This window comes from Triturus cristatus, chromosome 7 (assembly GCF_964204655.1).
Source record: "Triturus cristatus chromosome 7, aTriCri1.1, whole genome shotgun sequence".
NCBI classification, from domain to species: domain Eukaryota; kingdom Metazoa; phylum Chordata; class Amphibia; order Caudata; family Salamandridae; genus Triturus; species Triturus cristatus.
In genome coordinates this window covers 535,704,656-535,727,100 of record NC_140590.1, presented here as the reverse complement: position 1 = coordinate 535,727,100, position 22,445 = coordinate 535,704,656, and the positions used below count along the sequence as shown (strand labels likewise).

Here is a 22,445-nt window from a genome sequence, read left to right as displayed (position 1 = left end):
TTCGTACGCCGACGATACCCAGTTGGTGTTGGCAGTGCATAAAAACGGGACCGAAGTGGCAGCCAACTTTCAGACGGGCATGAGAGCCATCAGTCATTGGATGGACAGTAATTGTCTAAAGCTGAACACCGATAAGACCGAGGTAATGGTGTTTGGAGACCTAAAACCATCTTGGTCTCCGATCTGGTGGCCACCGGAAATGGGCAACCCACCCATCCCAGTCTCAAAGGTCAGAAACCTAGGAGTGTTGTTTGACAACAAACTAAGTTTCACTAATCATGCCAATGCAGTAGTCTCCTCTTCCTTTTTTACGCTACGGAAAGTGAAAAAGTTACTACCTTACCTTCCCCTGTCTGCAGGGAAAACCCTGATGTCCTCCTTGGTGCTATCCAAGGTGGACTACTGTAATGGGCTTCTGCTGAATGCTCAGGAGCAGGTCTTCAAAAAGTTACAAATGGTGCAGAACGCCGCTGCACGAATCTTGACCAAAACTCCCAAGTTCGCGCCTATTTCATCCGTCGTCTACCAACTGCACTGGCTCCCAGTAAAAAAAAGAACAAAATTCAAGGCTTTGTGTATTATATACAAGGCACTGAATAGCCAAGGACCCGACTTTTTTAGGGAATCACTGCAGCTGTATGTTCCCAAGAGAGCGTTAAGATCTGCCTCATCCGCATCCCTATGCATTCAACGAGTGAGAACAGTCACTTGGGGAGACAGACGTTTCTTGGTAGCTGCCTCGAGGCTCTGGAACTCCTTGCCCCATCACATAAAAAACAGCTCTTCACTGCTGCTCTTCAGAAAGCAAGTGAAGACTTGGTTATTCACTCAATAATGCACAGGAAGTGCCTCTCTGTCTGCCCAGCGCCGAGACACCATTCGTGGTATTTGTTCGCGCTCTAGAAGTTTAGAAAATAAATAAAATAAAATAAAATTTCTTCACACCAACATACCCCACGAAGAGTTGGCTGGAAGTCTTTAGTGCGGTCATGGTAGAACGACAACGCTCTTTTGGGTCCTGATGGTGGAGACGCTCTTCTTCCTTAGAGGAATGTGGAGGAGCATAGAAAGTGGGCAAGGACACCGACATCCCTCATGGAAAGATGGTACCACTTTCGGGAGGAAAGAGGCTCTAGTGTGAGTCAAGAACTCAAGAATGGGGGGCTTGGACAATAGAGCCTGCAACTAGCTCACCCTCCTGGCAGGTGTAATTGCAACTAAGAAGGCTGTTTTAATTGTGAGCATCCGGAAGGGGATATTGTGCAGGGGTTTAAAAGCAGCACATATGAGGAAGGTGAGAACCAAATTAAGATCCAACTGAGGCATAATGACGGGGCAAGGTGGAAACATATGTACAAGGCCTTTTAGGAATCTGTGTATAATGGGTGACTTAAATAAGGAGGGTTGGTATGGCAACCTAAAAAAACAGACAAAGCAGACAAATGCCCTTTCAGGGTGCCAAGAGCAGAGCCCTGCTGGGCAAGGGTCAACATAAAAAGTAAAACATCAAGAAGGGAAGCAGAAAGAGGGTTGATAGACTTCTCTGTACATTATATTAAAAATGTCTTCAACTGGTAGGCGTATATCAGCTTAGAGGAGGGATGCCTGGCTGCCAGAATAACATTGCACACTTTGGGAGGAAGGTCAACTGCTGCCACTCAAGCTCCACGCAAGAAGGGGAAGAGTTGACAGGTTTGGTTGGAGAACTCCTTCCCTGCTGCTGACAGAAGATCTTCACAAAGGTGCAGCCTGATCAGATGATCGAGGCTCATTTGCAGGAGCTCGGGATACTAAACACTCTGTGCCCAGTCCAGAGCCACAAGGATGACTTGGGCCGAGTCATCCCTGATTTTCTTGAGAACTCTGGGCAGGAGTAGTATGGGCAGAAAGCCGTACAGGAGGCTGAAGCTCCACTCAAGATGAAAAGCGTCCCAGAGCGAGAGATACTTTGGAAACTCCTGCATGCAAAATGGCTGACACTGTGCGTTCTTGGCGGAGGTGGACAGATCTAACCAAGGCTCTCTCCACTGCTGAAAGCGATCTTGCGCCACCTCCGGATGGGGACATAATTCTTGATCTGCTAGGCAACGACGGCTGAGTTTGTCTGCCCTGGTGTTCAGAGAACCTGCCAAGTGTTGAACCACCAGGGATATACTCTGCTGTCCAACCATGTCCAGAGACGCAGGGTGTTTTGACAAAGGGTCCACGACCCCACCCCGCCTTCCTTGGTGCAGTACCACATGGCAGTGGTGTTGTCCGTGAACAGCAGCACTACCCTTCCCTTAATGGCTTTCAATGGCAAACGGATCATTTGGAGCTCCAACAGGTTGATGTGGAGTATGGATTTCGCCAGAGACCAAAGTCCTCTGATCTCCACCTCTCCGAGATGATTGCCCCATCCCAGGAGTGACGCATTTGGTTGGGAAAGGGAGAGGGGTCTGCCTCTGTCCCAATCACGGGTCGTGAGCCACCACTGATCTAGACCATGTCAAAGAGATTCTTCTGATCTGCGGTCACTGAATCTTCAGGTCCCACTGCATAACCCACATATGCCATCTGGCATGTGTTACTAGCAGGATGCTGGAGGCGATGAGGCCCAGCAGCCTCAGAGTCATTCTCACTGAAATCCAGGATACAGGCTGAAACATGGGTATCATATCCTGAATATCGGCAGGGAAATCGCTTTGGAAGGTAGAGGCTTGGGCTACCAAACTCTCTGGGGTGGGGTGGGTAGTGAGGAAGTTTGGGTCACCTGGGGCAGGGCGGTGGCAGCAGGCAGTTGTCCTGTCCACAGGAGCCCCTGTGCTGGGCTTGGACCAGGTGCCTGGTAGGACATCCATGAGGGCCTCATTACATGGAAGCAAGGGTTCCGAGGAGGAAACTCCTAACTGAAGCACCTTTGTCAAGATGTTAGTCTTGACTGTCACTAAAGGAAGCTGAAGGTCAAGGACCTCAGCCCTCCTTCTCACCACCATGGTATAAGACGCTCCCTCCTCCAGAGCCACGGTAGTGGGAGAAAGCATGCCAGTATCTGGAGAAGTATTCAGCCCACTGGCCTCACCCAATTCCTCATACCAGTACATTCCCTCGTAAGGCTGTTCTTCTAAAGGGTCCAGTGACCCCTCCAAATCTTCTCCCACTCCTAGCCCTTCTGAATAAGGCTCACGAAATGACCTAGGACCTGGAGGTCTTGCCAGCACCAGAATTGGCATTAGTCCACGAGGTACCAGCTCCGGGTCATCAGGAATCAGAATGGAGCTGCCATCGCCAGGGGGCACCAGCCGACGCTGGAGAAGGTCACAATGACATGACAGGCCCCGGTCTGGATCCATGAGATGCCCTTGGCGCCAGTGCTGGAGCCGCAGGGCAGAACCTGAGGGCCCCTCTCAAACCCTGCGAGGCCAGAATGCACACTGGAGGGATCAGGTCGCTCAAAAATTAGACACATGGCCTCATAAAACTCTTTAATTTGAGTGGTGGTTGCTCCGGCTCACGGAAAAGTGGGCAGGCATGGAGCCGACCCCGGTGCAGGTTCCAAAGAATGAGGCCTTGAACACCTAAGCTCCTATATCATGATGGCCAACGGACGGGGAGAAGTTGAAGCACGCTTCGACTTCTTGACTTTTTGGACCTCTTACCTGAATGTCCCAACGATTTCGAGTGGGATGGAGAAGACTTGGGACTCCTGGAGCAGTGCGGGACCTTCCTCTTGACGGGCACTGTGACCTCCGAGGAGCCAAATGACGCAGTGTTGCCTGCCGGAATGCAAGCAGCTTTATGGCCAACTCCCTCAAAACCTTCGGAGACATAACCCGGCAGTCGGAACAGCACTCCAGACACCACAGGCAAAGCAAATGCAGGTCAGTCACAGACATGGCGCTGTGAGAGGCGCCACGTGGGTTGAACCCTGAAGACATTAATTCCTACACACCAAAAAAGGAATTGACAAAAAGTTAAAAAAATCTTGTCAAAAAGTGACACAGGGTGGCTCTCTTCACGGATAAGCGCTTGACTGACAGAGAAAGAAAAGAACTTACGCCAGTGCGTGGATCTAGCACCTATATAGGTGGCACGGACATCACTTCTGGCGCAGATGATGCTGCTGACATTGCGCGGGGCTCACCAATGCCACCTACTGACACACCAGGGTATTGCTTGAAGAAAAATCTTTCAGATCGAGTCTGAAAATTCGAAGGTAAGGAATCTGTGGGTAGATGTCTGTATCGTTAAGTGTTATTCCCATTCAGAATCCATAAATAGCCAAATCCTCCTACACACCATAATATGGCAAATGCTCAAAGAATCGAACAAAAAAATAAATGACTGCTTGAAATTAAATCGAAGTAGCTCACTGCAGGTAAGCAAAAGGCAGTCCCATAAACAAAGAAAAAAAATAATAATAAAAAAGAGTTGGCCTTTTTGTGTGTATTTGACAATTAGATCAAACAGATTTCAAGAAACAGCAAATCAGAGTTGCATAGCCAATACAGAACTGGCAGCTTTTCTATGGCGTCTTTAATGAAGAATCAGCTGCTGTTGGGGGGCGGGCCGGACCATGGACCAAGATGGCCGCGTAGACCCGAAGCTCCGCTAAATCCCCCAGAATATACGGCCAGTCCAGCAGCTCCAGACACGGCAGTAACACGGCGAGGGTTGCACTGGGCTCCCGACGAACTCCGGTCTCCAGCGAGCCCCGCCCTTTACCCCCATGCTCCTATGCAGTGGCTAGGTGTCGCCTATTCCGCAAGCACCACTCCGACTCCAGTGGTAGCCATCGCTGTGCCGAAGACCAGGCCGACTAATCCGCCCCTCTGTTTACCATCAGAGGTCCAACCACCACCCTCATTCATGCCCAACACGGCGCACCTTTGTGCCCCACCCCTCGCCTTCCACGGGCATGGGGAAAGTAGACCTGAAACAGTGGAAACTGCCATTCGAGAAGACAGCGGGTGAAACTGACCCCACCGGTGGCACTATGGCTGAGGGGGGTGACTTTGCAGGCCCGCCCCAGGCCCCTGGACCGGGTAATGAAGCCCTGATGGCGGCACTCCGGGCCGGATTCAATGCGCTGGACACACCATTCGATGCCTTAGACAGGAGACTGGACACAATGGGGGCCAGAATAGACAAGCATGACACGTGGCTGGACACAGCTGAGGGCAGAATTTCGGATTTGGAAGACGGTTCGGCCCAGGCAACCAAACGCCTGGAAAGGATGGAAAAAGTGCTTAAGACCATTGCCATGAAGAACGAAGACTTGGAAGCCAGGGGAAGGCGGAATACCATTCGAATAATAGGTATTCTGGAATCGACGCACACTGGGCGGTTTGATGGGTTTGTGGAGAGCCTTCTGTGTGATCTGTTTGGCAGTGACTCTTTCACTTCCACTTTTGTCGTTGAGAGGGCACATCGGACTCTTGGTCCCTGCACCAATCCTGGATGTCCACCTCGTCTGATCATGGCACAGCTCCTGAACTTTAAAGACAGAGACACCACCCTGACCTTGGCCCAGGAGTGGGGGTCTCTGGATTGGCAGGGATCCTCTATCTCGCTGTATCCTGACTTCACCGCATTGGTACATGAGGCCCGTCTGAAGTTCGGAGCAGTCAAAGTTGCTCTTCGGAAGGCTGGTCTGAAGTACGGGATGTTCTACCCTGCACGTTTGAAGGTGGATGCTGATGGCAGATTTAGGGTCTTCGATGCCGCGGCCGAGGTGCAGGAGTTTCTCAGACATCATTCAAACACTGCCCAGTTGCATACATCGCCTATCCCCGATCGATCTCCTCATTTGTTGGGCTCTAGCGCCAGGTCTGAACTGTTCTCTGCAAATTGATATCCCCACCGCAGGTCAACGAAGTGATAAGTACTGAACTTATTTTTGACTTGCTCCACTCACTGACTCTTAAGGGTCCGCTTGTATTATGGTCCTCACGATCTGTTTCTATGAGACTCTTTTCAGGCCCGGGGATAGGTTGTAGAGTTGCCTCCCCCCCTGTGCTTTGGCACCTCCTTGTGGTTTATCTGTTTTGACTGTTGCAACGTTTTCTTATGTATCTCTTCGGGAATGTGGGTTTCCCCTACGTAAAGGGTATGGGGATGGGTGGGGGGTAGGGTTTCTTTAGGTTAATGAGGTTTCTTTCCTTTCAGTCTATTTATCATGTCTAACACTATGTCTTGTGATGCACTACACAGAATTGTTGAGAATATCATTAATGTGACGTAACACTAGTCATAATGAGAAAATCACCCTGATGCCCTGGAACGTTTGGGGGCTCAATGATACACGCAAACGTAAGCAGGTGTTTCATTACTTGCAGCGCCATCAGGCGGATATAGCCTTTCTCCAGGAGACGCACCTTCCCCCTCACTCATCTCCAAACTTTGCCCCCAGTTGGGGTCCCAACAGGTACTTTGTGGGTTATAGCGCTTACTCGAGGGGGGTCTCAATACTGGTGCATAAGCGTCTTCCGTTTAGAACAGTTGCGGTGCATTCTGACCTGGCAGGAAGGTACATTTTGGTGAAGGGCTGGCTCCTTTGCAATACGATACTCCTGGTTAACGTCTATGCGCCCAATATAGACAGCCCAGATTTTTTTATTGACCTCCACTCCTGCATTGACGCAATGGGAGCTGATCACATTTGCATTGGGGGCGACCTTAACATTCTCCTAACCCCAGACTTGACAGCATTGCCACCTGATCTGATCCAAAACCCAGGGCTAGAAGAACACTTTCCACACTGATTGATGCTCTTCGGCTAACATGTGTGGCGTCATATGCACTCAGATGCACTCGCATACACACACTACTCTGCCCCTCACAACACTTGGACCCGCCTGGACTACTGGCTACTTAACCCCAGCGTTGCTATTTGGTTGAGCTGAGTCACCCACCTCCTGCACACATTCTCTGATCACGCTCCTGTGGTGCTTGGGTTGCGGATGCCGGGGACAGGATGGGCAGTGGCGATTACCTGAGATGCCCTCCGAGACTCAGTCTTTGAAGAAGAGCTGCATGCAGCTGTGGAGGAATACTTTGAACTTAACTTAAACACTGTGGAGTCCAAAGCCACATTGTGGGAAGCATTTAAGCCTACATCAGGGGGATATGCATTTCTAAAAGTGCAGGTATTTTGAAGGATCTCTGCCGCACACTAGCTGGGATCGAGGCCAAATTATCGCCTTGAATGCATCTCAAGAGGCTCCCCATTCTAAACCTGACCTTCGACTTAGAGCGACATTGTTGACGGAATTTCATGAGACGGCAGAAAGGGAGGGTCACTTTCTAGGGAAATATGCCATAGCCAGACGGTATTGGGAGGGTGAACGTCCTGGACGCACACTGGCCAGACTGATTCACCCCAATCGGGGACCTTAGTATATCACCAAACTGTGCGGCTCGAATGGTGAGTTGATTACTGACTGTGCAGACTTCAACAACATGGTATTTTCTTATTATCAGGACCTCTACAGAACCAGGGTCACTCCTGACCCGGCGGCCAGCAACGCCTTTCTGGACAAGGTGGCCTTGGTCTGGCTGGAACAGGTGCACAGAGACTTCCTAGCTGAGCCCTTCACGGTCCACGAAGTGACTCAAGCAATTGAAGATATGGACGGCTCAAAAGCACCCAGCATGGATGGGTTCCCTGGCGGTTTCTAGAAGGTATTTAAAAAGACTTTAGCCCCGCACCTCATTGATTTGTTTCAGGAAGCTATTGAGATGGGTGAACTACCCCCCACGCTGCAAGAAGCAGATGTCATGCTCCTTCCCAAAGACGGCAAAGATCCGCAGCAGTGGAATCCTACAGGCCCCTCTAACTGCTGAATTTTGATTATAAAATTCTAGCGAAAATGCTAGCTAATAGGCTCTCCCTGATCATTGGTAAGATGATATCGCCCGCGCAGGTGGGTTTTATCCCACACAGGTCTACCGCACTGAACCTGCGCACCTTGTTCGCTACCATCCACAGAGCCAACCCTTCTCTTCCAGCTGGGGCGGCCCTATTGGACGCCGAAAAAGCCTTTGACTCGCTGGAGTGGCCCTTTCTCAGGGCCATGCTGGTATGGCTGGGCATCCCTCCTAGGTTTATTTCAGCGATTTCACTATTATATATACGTGTCCCATGGCTAGAATACAGCTAAACGGCGCACTCTCTCCCTCCTTCAAATTGTCAAGGGGGACCAGACAGGGCTGCCTCCTCTCTCCACTCTTCTTTATAATTGCAATGGACCCACTTGTCCGTCATCTCTTAGATAAACACTCCCACAGGGGCATTCAATTTAATACGAGCCTTCTATTGCTTACACCTTATGCCGAACAAAGGGATTCCTGGCAGGCATATACCCAGCTGTAGCGCGGCGGGGCCACGGTAGTATGGGCCTACGTAGCGCTTGGAATAATTCAGGTCCACACAGTAATTACTAGTTGGCAGGAAGACCCCAAGCGGTCTCCTGCCATTTATTTTATCTCCTCGGGTCGAGCCCGCCCCGAGGAGTGCATGCAGTAACAAAGTATGGGAGAGCCTGGGTGGCTCTCTACATCCCTCCTTTTCTTTAGTGATCGTCAACCATAGTCGGCATGCTTAGAGGGATGTGCACATAAAGTCCTTCAGCTTCTGGCTAGGTGCAGGGTTCTGCCGGAGACCATACCTCTGGCTCCGGGATTGGAACTGGCCCCTGCATCCATCTGGGTGTGAGAGGGATTCTGAGTACCGGCACCTTGACTGTGCCCTTGAGCGGCAGCCGCAGCTTTTCCACTTTCAGCCTGTGGGTGTCTTGGTGGGGAGATCACAGGTTCTGGTGAGCCGGCGGGCGGGAGATGCTGTGCTGCATCCAGATCTTCTGCCTCCTCTAAACCAGCGTCCGGCCCGTGAGCTCTCTTAAAACATGAGACATTCCGGGTGACCACGTGTTGTCCTCTTTTTGCCGTGACCATGGTCCCTTGCACCCTGACAACGGTCCATTGTTCCGGTTCGTACGGCGTCCTGAATTTCCAGCCCGGATGTCTTTCACCACGATGCTTTCGCCCACCTTTAGCTGTGGTTCTTTTGCTCCTCGGCCTCACTCGCCTCCCGGTTGGTGACAGTCCTCCTGGCCTGTGTGTCGGCGTCGTCTCTGTTGGGAGGTTTCCACGCTGGATCGGCTGGGATGCTGTCCCTTGGGACTCTTTTGAAAAGCAGGTGAGCGGGAGCACATTTGGTGGTGCCATGTGGCGTTTGCCGGTTGGCATCTAGAAACTGGTAAAGTGCTGATTCAACGTCCATCCCCTGATCCACTGCAATTCGTAGAGCTCAGTTGAGGGTCCGCATAAACCGTTCCACTTCCCCGTCGGCTTGAGGCCACAGAGGGGTGATCTTCCTGTGGCGGATCGCCTTATTTTCCATGTACTCTTGGAACTCATGACCTTGAAACGTGGGTCCATTGACTGACCGGATCTCATCCGGCAGGCCTAGGAGGGCGAATGTCTTGTCCAGGATTTTCTTGACGTGGGGAAACGCCGTGGAGGCCACCACCTCCACCACTGAAAACTTAGAGAATGAATCGATGATCACCAACGTGTGGCACCCATTCGGAAAATTCCCAAAGTCGATGCTGACTTTATAGCATGGGAGTTTGCAAGGCTCTTCTGTGATGACTGGGGAAGGTGCCGGATCCCCGCCTGTGATAGTGCACGAGTGACATTGATGCACCATGTCCTCCACTTGGGTATCCTTCACTGGGAACAAGACTTTGTTTCGCAGCCGGGCCTTGGTTTTTGCCATCCCTTGATGCCCCACGTGCGCTAACTGGATGATGCGATACTGCAGTGCCCTGGGAATCACGATGACGTGCCCTCTCAGGACGACGCCCTGCTCCCCTTCGCTCAGTTCAAGTCGGATCTGCCAGAGCTGTTGCTGAGCGTGGCTCTCGTCCTCCCGAAGTGTGTGGGCTCCGTCCAGGAAATGGGTCCACCCATTGTTTATTAGAGCATCCTTCACCCTGGCAAGCGTCTCATCCACGGCCGTGGCTAGGCCGATCTCCTCCAACGTCATTGCTTTCGGATATGCCTTGTACGAGACCATCTTCACAAATTCTTCCGAGTATGCCACATCCGTAGGAAGGGCTCGAGTGAACGGTGGCTAGGGGTGCCGCGAGAGGTAGTCTGCTGGGTTATGTGCTCCAGGACGAAACACGACCTTGAAGGTGTATGCCTGCAGCTGGACGTCCCATCTTTCAAACCGGGGAGGTGACCGCCTTGAGGATACTGCGAAGAGTGGGAGCAGCGGCTTGTGGTCCGTCACTACCTGGAATTCCTGTCCGTACAGATAGAGATGAAAATGCTGGTATGCCCACATTATGGCCAGGGCGTCCCTCTCGATCTGGGCATATCAGGTCTCAGTGTTGGAAAGCGCCCGGTTGGCGTATGCGACTGGCCTACAAGACTCCCGATCATGCTTCTGTAGGAGGACAGCTCCTAGTCCCACTGGGCTTGCGTCCACCACCAACTCCGTACGTCGACCTGGGTGAAAGTAGGCCATGACCGTCTTGTCCATGAGGGCTGTCTTGATGGTATTGAACGCCGTGTTGGCAGCCACGTTTCACTCCCATTGTCAGTCACTGCGAGCGAGAGCGCGGATTGGCTCAGACAAGGAGGCCAGGTTCGAAATGAACCTACCACAGTAGGTGGCCGTGCCGAGGAAGCTGCAGACCTCTGTGGGGGATTTTGGGGTGCTTGCCGCTCGGATGGCCATCGCCTTCTTAGGGTCCACTCTCAGACCTTCTCTGGTGAAGATGTAGCCAAAGAAGTCGACCGACTCTTGGTAAAAGGAACACTTGGCCTTGTGGAGGGTCAGTCCGCAGTCTTGTAGCTGCTGGAGGGTGGCACAGAGGTGTGTGTGATGTTCTTCCAGTGTGTTCGAGGACACCAGGATGTCATCACTCAGGTTTATGATGCCTTGCAGACCGGACAGGGCTTCCTGGATGGCAGACCTCAGCTGCAGACGACACCCCGAAACTCAGTCTTCTGTACCTCCGACGGTTGAGAACGTGATGATGTACCTGCTCTCAGGCTCCAATTCCAGCTGATGAAACCCCACGTTCAGGTCCAGCTTAGAGAACCACTTGGGACCGTTCATGTCTGCCACAATGTCATCCATGGTGGGTGTGAGATGACGCTCCCTCTTGACTGCCACATTTGGAAGCCTCATGTCCACGCACAGCCGAATGGCACCTGGCTGTTATGGCTTGGGAGCTACGACCAACGGGGATACCCACGGGGTGGGGCGGATACCTTTTCGATGATGTCGAGGTCCTCTAACTTCTTCAGTTCCGCCTCTACTTGGGGGCGGAGGTTGAACAGTACCCTCCGATGTCTTAAGGCCATCGGCCTTACGGTGGGGTCGATGTGATGCTTGAACTGCTTTCCTTTCAGCTTGCCGAGCCCTGTGAACAGTGCCGGGAAATCGTGCTGGATGGCGTCAGTGTAAGAGTCATCGACCTGACGAGCAAAGAAAACCAGGCCGAGGTCTTTTGCAGTGTGGCAACTGAGAAGGGTGCCTTTCCTCCCTTCCGTGATGTGGAAGTTGGCCTTCGTGACGTGTTCATCACTAATGACTTCAGCCTTGATGACCCCTCTGAGGGGTAGAGGATGCGTCCCTCCATATGTGTAGATCCTGGCCTTGGTTGGCGCGAGAAGGGGTCGTGGCAACAGCGGCTCGTACTGCTCCGAGTCCATGACATTGCCTGTATCGATGAGCGCATGAACTGCTAACCCTCTGCAAGGACAGAGCACATCGGGGGTGGCCTTCGGTTTTTGCCTGACCTGCTGACGAAAGATATGACAAACACCTCGTGGTCATCTTCTTCAAGCACGAGGCAGCATCCACGCGTCGCTCCATTCTCTTGTGACTGTGTATCGTCGAGCGATACCTGGCTTAGACATCGTGTCATTCCTCAAGGCCTGGGGAAAGTCTGTCGAGACCGGCTGCTTCTACACACTTTGGCAAAGTGGTTTACCTTTCCACAGCGGGAGCACATCTTCCCCTTTGCTCTGCACACCGCTGTTGACGGGTGTTCTACTCTGCAGTTGCTGCACGCTCCGCTTGTAGACGGCTGCAGTGCAGGGCAGGCTGTATTTGAGTGTGGTTGTATGGCCTCGACCCTCTCTTCCTTGATGGTCGTGTACTTCAGCGGGGCTGGCGCAGCTATGGTCCTCTGCAGGGCAGCTTCCATTTCACACACCCGGGCATCTGAAAGTTCGTGAAACCTGGCAAGGATGAAAATCTCGTCCAGGGAGATCCCTGGTTGCCGAAGGATCAGTTTCCACAGCAGCGCCGAGCGGCACCCTTGGATGACTTGGCCGCGTATTTCTTTTCCTTGGTTTGCGAACGCGCACCAGCTCGCCAACCTTCACAGCCGTGCATAGAACATGTCCACAGACTCAGTGTCGGGCTGCGACGCTTGTCTAAACTTGAAACGTTCGAAATCAGGGTTCAGTTGCGGGTCAAAATGCCTGTCGAGCGCGGTGACCACCGCCTCATAGCCGTCGTTGTCCCCTGTGTCAAGCAGCGTCTCAAAGAGATCGTCGAATTCTGTGCCGCCATAGTATATGAGCAGCGATCTTTTTACTGCACCGTCCGTCTCTCTGGTGCCCCTGAAATAGTGGTTCAGTTGTCCAATCTATGCTTTCCACCATGGGGCCATTGTGGCCGGGTCGGTAGTTTTGCTGAAAGGCTGCTGCGGGACCACAACCGCGTGGCCATGGCTTGGGGGCGGGACGTTGGTGCCCCTTTGTTGATCGCCAGCATCGGCCGGCAGGCCAGCGGCACCTGCTTGCGGTTGCATGCTCATGTTGGTGTCGTGCTTGCGCCCTGCTTTGTTCTCCCCCCCTTTTCCTTTTGGGGATGTCGCCTACTTGCGGGCGTGCGTTGCGGCCTGTGGTTGGCCGGCTTGCGCGGTCATCGCGTGCCAGGACTTGTGCGCAACGTTGTGGGCCTGCCGCAGTCCAGGTGAAATGTGCCCGTGCAGACGTGGAGGTCTTGCTGGCAGCTTGGTCCTGCAGGCTAGTTGCGGGTACTCTGTGATCCCTTGCAGGTGGGGGCAGACTCCAGATCAGGCAGCCTGGTGCCTGGTGTGCTAGAAGGGTCTTCCCTGTCTTGGTGTGTATTTGTTATTCCCTCTCCACCATGCAGCGTGGGCTTGTGCCTTTGTGTCCTCCTTCCTTTTTTTTTTTTTTTTTTCCAACTGTTGTGAAGGGCCTGCGCACTCCTGTGTGCCCTTCAATGTGCGTGGGAAGGTTGGCTGAGCAGCAGGTGGTGCGCACTTGACAGCGCGGAAGTGAGGCGGCCTCCAGGGAATGCAGGCACGTCAGCTCCAGCTGCTCCAGGGCACTCGCTTGGATCTTGACGCGCGTCTCGACTGAAGGCACTGGCGGGTTTCGGCCGGCACCAGAAGCAGGCAGTCGAGGTAGCAGGCAGTCGAGATCATCACGGCAGGCTGCGCAGCAGTGCCTGTGCAAGGGTGGGCACCCTGCGAGCCACAGCACTCGCGCGGTGGTGACGACCACGTGCAGGATGTCACTGGAGGAGCGTGGTGCCCGTGCAGGGGTGGGATCCCTGCGGCTGCAAGCACGACAGTGCAGACGCCTTCACGGATCCGGGGCAGCTGATGGTGATGAGAGTCGTGGGCGTAGGCAGCGCAACACGTGACCAGGCGTGACACGGGTTCCGACTCGAGCACCGCCAGAGGTAGGACCGAGCACCGGGGTTCAGACCGGCCTCGTCACCAATGTAGCACGGCGGGGCCGCGGTAGTATGGGCCTACGCAGCGCTTGGAATAATTCAGGTCCACACAGTAATTACTAGTTGGCAGGAAGACCCCGAGTGGTCTTCTGCCGTTTATTTTATCTCCTCGGGTTGAGCCCACCCCAAGGAGTGCATGTAGTAACAAAGTATGGGAGAGCCCGGGTGGCTCTCTACACCAGCTACGTGTGCGAAGCTCTCTGCCACAAATGTGGAGATCTTGGCATCGATAAATTTTAATCAAGGGTGGGCAATAGGGCGCTCCAGGCGTGGTTTGGATTGGGCATACCCATAAACTCGTGTTTTTGTGGGCATTCCCAAATTGTAGTCTATTTTCTTTTATTCCTGGAAAGTGTTTGAAACGTACTCCAGCATAGGGCTGGAATAAATTACTTTCTATGCGAAAGGGAATGGATCACACTCAGATTTGCTGAGTGTTAGGTGAATGGCTTTCTCCACGAGGAAAAGTATTTTCTGCACACACAAAGAAAACATTTCAAATCAACAGTGCATTTGCAAAGGGGATCCTATTCCTCCTATGCGGACATGTCTGATATGGAGAACTCAACACAGCAGGAATAGGAACCTGTAGGGAAATCAAATGGCTTTTCCAAGAGCCTGGTGTAGCTTTCCAGGCACACTCTTGGGAATGTTTGTGAATAGAAAAAGCTGGTAAACTACATTCAGGTAAAGGAAGACAGCCATCTGTATTTTTGATAGCTCTTCATGAATGCCTCTATGGTGTGTTGATGGTAATTTGTTGGTTTCAGAAAACAATACAATATCAATTGTGAATTGTTTCAGGGAGAAAGAAGCTATCCAACTCTCAACTCTACCTAGAAAGTCACCACAGTGCACTTTGTCTCTAGAAGATACACAGGTATCATCCGCATAAATGTACATGGTGATACCACTTCAATCCAGCAGATCAAGCAGAGGTTCCATAAAGACATCAAACAAGGTTGAAGCTAGACTTTAAACTTGGGGCACATCGCTAGGCTAAGAAATAGAGAGGAATGGTTGGATTCAATATTACATTAACTAATTTTACCCAGTGAAGAAGGATCAAAACTGCTAAGCGTGATGGATAAAATATGGAACAGCGCACAGATGAGGACTCTGGCAAATGCTGCTGAGAAATTAGGCTGGACAATGAGTCAAGTATCTTGGTCATCCAGAATACAAGGGACATTATCGTCAATGTGATATGTGGCTTTCTTGAACTGCAGAGAGTGAGAATAAGAACAGCGTAAGAAGCAAACACCTAATATTTACACGATAGCTCTAGAATTGTGCCCAGGTAAAGAAGGGCAGTAAGCAGGTGCAAGATTTGAAGATCAAAGTTATCCAAAGAGTATTCCTTCAAAAGAGGTGATATTTGGAAAGCTTTTCAACTATAAGGAAATGTGATCTGATATAAAAAAGAATTTGACAACGGAAATAATGTGTAAAGAAAAAAAGAACAAGTAGGTATTTCATTATAGAAGCGCTGCTAAAAATAAGTATAAGCTGAGGGGCAGAGAAAAGAAGCACAGTTTGGCATGGTTAGTGTTACAGAAAAAAGAATCTTTGAACATAATAACACTCCACCACCAAGATTAAAACGCTGATCAACTTGGAGAATAAGTAAGTGATTATGAACTAAAATCATAAAAAGAAGTGGACGAAGGGTGAAACTGCGATAAAGAAAATAGCAACGACATAAACAGAAAATACTTTATGTAGATCAGCAGCATTGAAAATGGCAGAACACACATTACACAAAACATAAAAAATTCAGAATGGGCAAAAGAGCAGGAATCACTTTGTTACAGCCTCCCACAGATGTACATGGCCTCCAAGGAACATTGATCCAGACGGGAAAGTACTGATCCTTGATCAATTTACATCATGTTCTGACAATCTGTACATCATCACAGAAGCACCTCTTTAAAAAAATGCAGACGTTTAAAAAAAAGCATTAGAAAATCTCAGCTGCCGATAGAGTAGACAATACAGAGCACTTTAAAAGATGGAAAATCCACACGTGCAGATGAATTTTCCAGGGACTCCTGTATGCGATTCCAAAAGGCATTTTGCACCTCGTCACAATGGCGATACATAAAAGAGCATTTCTGTTTCTGAAAATATTATCATCTTAAAACACCGAAACAGGCCATGGTGATTGCAATAACACACAGGCCAATATCTCTGCTACACAATGACATCAAGTTCTTAATAAAACATGGGCGAGTGAGTCAATTACAATACAGCTCATACATACATACTATCTAAAGAGAGGTACCTTTGATTCAAAAACATTTATTTCTCTAAACACAAAGAAGATGTACATTTAAAGTATTTATAAGAAACACCATCCTCCGTGAAACTCTGACAAAGGTTCTCAAAAAGAATTAACACAAAGTACAGTATCGAATATAAAAATGAAAAATAGCGAGGTAATCAGATGAAAAATAATTCTTTGTTATCATTTATTGGGGTTATAAAATAAGGCTATCCCCTTTCTCTATTTGTTTGCACATTTCTCTTGAACCCTTGGCCTTTGTAATAAACGTCGGTGAAAGAGTCATGGCATCAAAATAGGTGAAAAAGAATTTGAAATTCTACTGATACTAACAGAACGATATTACTGACACATGTTTTACAATACCAGACTTTTCACCCACTTCTCAGGGCGCGAACATTGGTTAACACATTATCGACGGGAATATTAACCGCTGTAAATTGCTCACCCCGTTTCAAGGGGTGAACGCCAAAGGTGTGTAATGAGGAGAAGTGCAATAAGTAGATGCCTGACAGTAAGTGGGTATTAAGTCTACTAGCAGCTGCCCATTTATTCTCACCCAAGGCAGGCACACAGGCAGGCTAACTGCCCCATTATGCTCTATATTGCTTCTCCACTCTCACTGAACTCAGAATGCTGGCATTTTTACTAGTTATCTGACTGCATTGTAAGTATCCTGAATAGATGAGTAAATCTCAACACCCCATTTATGTTCTTAATTTCTATTCTCTACTTATGGCATAGATGCTTTAAAATTGTAAAATAATAATTTAGCTCCTAGACTATGAATACAGCGAGAACTTTAATCCTCACCATATTAAAAGATACGGGAATTAAAAGAAGAGGAGAAAAGAAAAGACAAATTGTTACATTCTTTGAGAAGGTATATGGGGTAGAACTAAGAAATCATTAAATCATTGATGGCTTTCTGAAGGACCTTAATCTACTAGTTCTAACCCCACAGGAAACAGAGCAGTTACAAAACCCCATAACAACAGGTGAGATGAGAGAGGTCACTGACTACTTAGCACTTGATAAGGTACCAGGCCTAGATGGCATAGCTGCACATTTCTATAAGAGATGCTCCTCAATCATAATACCTCATTTGGCTAGCTTCTATAAACCCTTCAGAGAAATAGGAGGAGTAACCCCTTCCACAAAGAAAATAAACCGAGAGAATCTTGAGCTCATATAAACCCATTGCTTTACTCAGTCGTGATCTGAAAATCTTCATCAAGATACCAGTCAAAAGAATAGAACACGTAATGCCCAAAAGGGGAGACCCAGACCAAGGGGGGGTTATAATAGTTAGACCAACAATAATATAAACCAAGTACACCAGGTAGAGAAAGCCAACAAACTGAACATTCCTGTACTCATACTTGCCTTGGAAACTAAAGAGGTTGATCAAGTGGATTTGTCATTCCTCAGATGTGTGCCACGTGGCCACGATGGACGCGGGCTCAATTCCACATCATCAGTAGTTATAAATGGTGACAGGACAGAATCCTTCGAATTATAGAGAAGGACATAAGCAGGATGCTTTCTTTCCCCTCTTTTGTTTACCCTGTTTATAAAACCATTGGACAAAAATGTAGTTAAAAAGTGGAGGCGATGGAAATTAAGTTGGGGGTATGACACATAAAATATACCTCGTTGCAGATGATCTTAACAATTACTGAACCATCAATACGAGTGATAATAGAATTTCTGGGAAATTGTGGATAGAGCTCCTAGTTCAAGGTAGACCTAGATAAATCTGAAATGTTGGACATTGGCATATCTGAGAAAATCTGAGGAAAGCTCACAGACATCGCCACATTTTGCTGGGTAAATATCTTGGTATTAATATAACTTTGACTAATTCAGGAACTATATAAGGCAAATTACTCATCGCTGCTGGCGAACATCAAATTGAACCTCATCAGGAGGCAGATCCTCTCTATATCCTGGCTGAGGTGAGCAGTAGCATTGTCATGTTGTTATGCAGATTTGTAAAGCACATTGTCACCCAGAAAGTTATCCTGGCGCTGAGCAGGTGTGAGTTTAGCCACGCCTAGGGGGACTACTCAAAAAGCCGGGTCTTCAGCCTCTTGCGGGATTCAAGAAGTGAGGAGGAGTCTCTAATGTGTAGCGGCAGGTCGTTACACACTTTAGGAGCGATGTAGGCGAAGGCTCGACCGCCAGATCTGGTTTTCCGTATATGTGGATTTGTGCAAGTAGGAGTCTGGATGAACGGATGTGTCTGGAAGGTTTGTGAAAGCAGATGCGAGTGTTAAGGTATGCTCAGCAGTGTTGTGCAGTGCCTTGAAAGTGTGAGTGAGGAATATGAATTGTGCTCGTTTGTGAATGGGGAGCCGGTGCAGCTCCTTCAGGTTTGGTAGGATCTGAGTGTGGCGTGGGAGATGGAGAGTTGTTCTGGTCGACAAGTTCTGAGTTTTTTGTTGATCCTGGCCTAGAAGGTGCTCCTGTATTCCAGCTTGCTTGTGACCAGGGCATGCATGGTGGTTTTCGGGGTACTGATTGGAACCCATTTAAAAATCTTCCTCAGCATCTACAGTGTATTGATGATTGAGGTGGTGACAGCATTGCCTTGGGTGGTCATGCTGAGTTTGTTGTCAGTGGTTATCCAGAGGCTCTTGAATATATAAACAAATGGTATAGAGGGATAGATCATTTTTTAGTTTTTTGCACAAGAGTTTATTAATTACCTTGGCAAAAAGCCTATTTCTTATGGCAAATTTTGATAATTATTTTTTACTGGCACAGATATCCAGCGGTGAACATCAAAATGAACGGTACACAAAACGAAACACATTCGTTACATGAATACAAAGATACATTACGAAACAATACACATATACATACTGATGTGTGGAGTAGCTTAATCCAAACTCTTTTCCCCTAAAAATATTTCATAAAAATGTACACTTCTCGATCCTAGTGATACATTCGAAGGTAATCCTATAGGCAAAACATCATCATCAACAACGTCATCTCCTCCTTTCGTATCAAGGGAGCGGGCCCGCGCTCCCTTGATACGAAAGGAGGAGATTGACGGATGGTTACGGAGCACGGTGGTGACAAATAGAACTTGGAAGAAATTAACCTGAGAGCACGAGGAGGTAAACTAAGAATGCCAGGTCTACCCCAGAAGACACAAGGAAACTGAGGATCCCGCCACCGATGAGTGGGGCCACAGTAGAAGCCCTCCGGTTTGTTTGAAGTGAGACTGGGTTAACGTGGATGTATATACAGATTATATCCCTGTCCTGAGGAAGCCATAAGGAAAGTGGAGGCTGAAACGCGAACGCTTCGACACATAGAAAAAGGAGGAGTCCACCCATTGTTGGAATTAGAACATATTTTGCTGGTATTACAAATCAAGATAGAGTGCTAATACCCTTGTTTTGCCTATAGGATTACCTTCGAATGTATCACTAGGATCGAGAAGTGTACATTTTTATGAAATATTTTTAGGGGAAAAGAGTTTGGATTAAGCTACTCCACACATGAGTATGTATATATGTATTGTTTCGTAATGTATCTTTGTATTTATGTAACGAATGTGTTTAGTTTTGTGTACCGTTCGTTTTGATGTTCACCACTGGATATCTGTGCCAGTAAAAAATAATTATCAAAATTTGCCATAAGAAATAGGCTTTTTGCCAAGGTAATTAATAAACTCTTGTGCAAAAAACTGAAAAAATGATCTATCCCTCTATACCATTTGTTTATATATTCTAGATGTTTCTATGCCCAGGTATAGGAGGGTCATTTGGGCATGCCCCTGAGTGTTCTGTCCAGAGGCTCTTGGCATGAATGGGGGGATGGGTGTCTGTCTTAGCTCTATTTGGCCACCAAGTGGAGTCCCACAGTGATGTTCTCTCTCCATAGAGCACAATTTAGGTCTTGTCAGTGTTCAGCTTTAGTCAGTGGGTCTTCATTCAGTGGGCGATTTCAGTCAAACAGGCATTGCAATGATACGGGTACAGGGTGTCTTGCCCGTGAGGGAGAGAATGAGTTGTGTGTCTTCGGTGTAGGAGAGGATGTTGATGTTATAAGAGCAGATGATGCTGGCTTGAGAAATCATGTATGCGTTAAAGAGGGTAGGGGTCAAGGACGACTCTTGTGGAACTCTGCAAATGAGGTAGCGGGAATCCGAGGAGCATGATGCTAGGCTGACTGACTGGCTACTTCCAGTCAGGAAGAAGAAGATCCATTGGAGTGCATGTCCTTGGATTCAGATGTTGTGTAGGCATTGGATGAGGATGGGGTGGGAAACTGTATTGAATGCTGCACAGAGGTCCCGGAGGATGACAGCCACCATGTCAAGAGTCATGCGGATGTCATCTGTGGTGGTGAGGAGGGCAGTTTTGGTGCTGTGGTTGGGGCTTAACCCAGACTGTGTGGTGTCACGGAGTTGGAGGTCGTTGAGGTATTCAGTGAGGTGACTGTTAATGATTTTTTTCTGCGACCTTGGCCGGTAATTGTAGCAGGAAGATCGGTCGGTAGTTGGCGAGTGTTGAAGGGTCTGCAGAGGTTTCTTCAGCAATAGGGGGGACAGTTACATGTTTACAAGTATCTAGGAAGGTCACAAAAGAGGTGGTGGCATTCAGGATTGGTGTGAGCATGGGACTGAAAGGTTGCATCCCATTTAAAGTAGGTATGGTGGGGCAGGAGTAAGATGGAGCGCCCCTGAGTGGATGGACTGTTATAGTAGCAGCAGTTTTCTTCTGGGATGATGATGGGCCCTGTGGTTTTCATTGGTTCTTTGGATAAGATCAGGAGATATTTGGTGAGGTTGTCGGGTCCTGTTGCAGGCTGCAGCTGTTGTAGATGGTGGTGATTTTGTTGTTGAAGAATTGAGAGAGATTGTTGCAGAGGTACTGCGAGGGGGTGATCGAATGGGAGGCGGCCAACGGTGAGGTGAAATCTTTCACAATGGTGAAGATTTCTTTGCTTCGGTTGGTGCTGGCATTGATGCGGTATGCCAAAGTGTTGCATTTGGTGGTCTAGATCATTTGGTGGTAGCGTCTTAAGCTAGATTTAAATGTACTCCTGTCTGCATTGTCCTGGCTCATACTCCATTTGCACTCCAGTTGTTTGCAATGGTGTTTCATCAGTCTGAGTTCCTCTATGTACCAACTGAAAATAAATATATCCCTAGATTGCGATAAGCTTTTCAAGCACTGCTGATACACATTTCAAAGCAGGATCTGTGTGATATAAAGAGAGCTGGGGGGCGCCTTGATCTTGGGAGGTAAAAAAAAACCAGAATAGCTCAGAAAATACACTGCACTAATATGGAGCAGGGACTAGACCTTTCAATTCTGGATACCGAGTATACAGCTGCTCAGTTAATAATAGGTTTTGAATGTAAAATATACTAGGTACTCATTGACTAAGCTTTTATTGAATGTTCCCTATTCTACCTTTGTAGATCCTGAGAAAATTACAGACTGGCAAATAAATGTGTGTCCAGGATAACCAAAACATTATATAGGATTTGGGAAGAAACCTCAAGGAGCCAGAAATTACAACATTTACGTCTCAATTCACCCCAATACATGACAGTCCGGAGTTTCCGCCAGCTAAAGAAGGAAGTAACTTTAAACAATGGAAAGATGGGGATTTTACGATGATCAGAGACCTATTCCACAAAGGTAAAAGTCAAAACACTAGAGGAATGCAAAGCAGACTTTACCATAAAGGGTAACAAAACATTATAATACATACAATAAATTAAAACCTAAGGTGTCCTTCTCAAAACTAGCGGAAGCAGGCATAAGGAAATTAAACTTTGAAAGATTATTCACCACATAAGACACTAGAAAATGTTGATAACCAACATCTACAAAACCCCTATCCAGCACTGGCAACCCTCCCACTAAGGACATACATGAAAACCCGAAACAGAGCATTAGGCAAGGAGATCCCCGTAGAGCAATGGCAAACATTATGTATGGCAAAACATAGCAAAAGTCACTTGCTGCGTAAAACAGAAAGAATTTCTTTACAAAATCATTTTCAATTGGAATGGGAGGCCTAATAGATTACACAATGTTTCCGGGAGTAGATGATCATTGCTGGCACTAAAGTGGAAACATAGAAGACATTCATAAAGGACATTGAAATGTCGCATAAGACCTTTATATATTGGCGGAGCTCTTCCATCCTAACTCCATATTGGAAAGAAATTGTAAGCCATAGTATGAAAGTAATTGAATTTTGTGTGCCAGGAGATCCAGCAATAATTGTATTTGGGCTGAAACTGAAGGGGTTGGGAGACATCACAAATGAGGACTGGACTTGGATATCCAATGTGTTGCTAGCATCTAAATTGGAAATAGGAACGATATTGAAATTTACTTCATTGCCAGC

General features: G+C 48.4%; 1 protein-coding gene across 3 annotated transcripts in view; it reads right to left on the bottom strand.

Moving 5' to 3' along the window:
• The window catches only part of QRICH2 (glutamine rich 2), a 450,378-nt gene that overhangs the window by 264,797 nt on the left and 163,136 nt on the right, over positions 1-22,445 (bottom strand). The gene's annotated exons all lie outside the window — the stretch shown is intronic.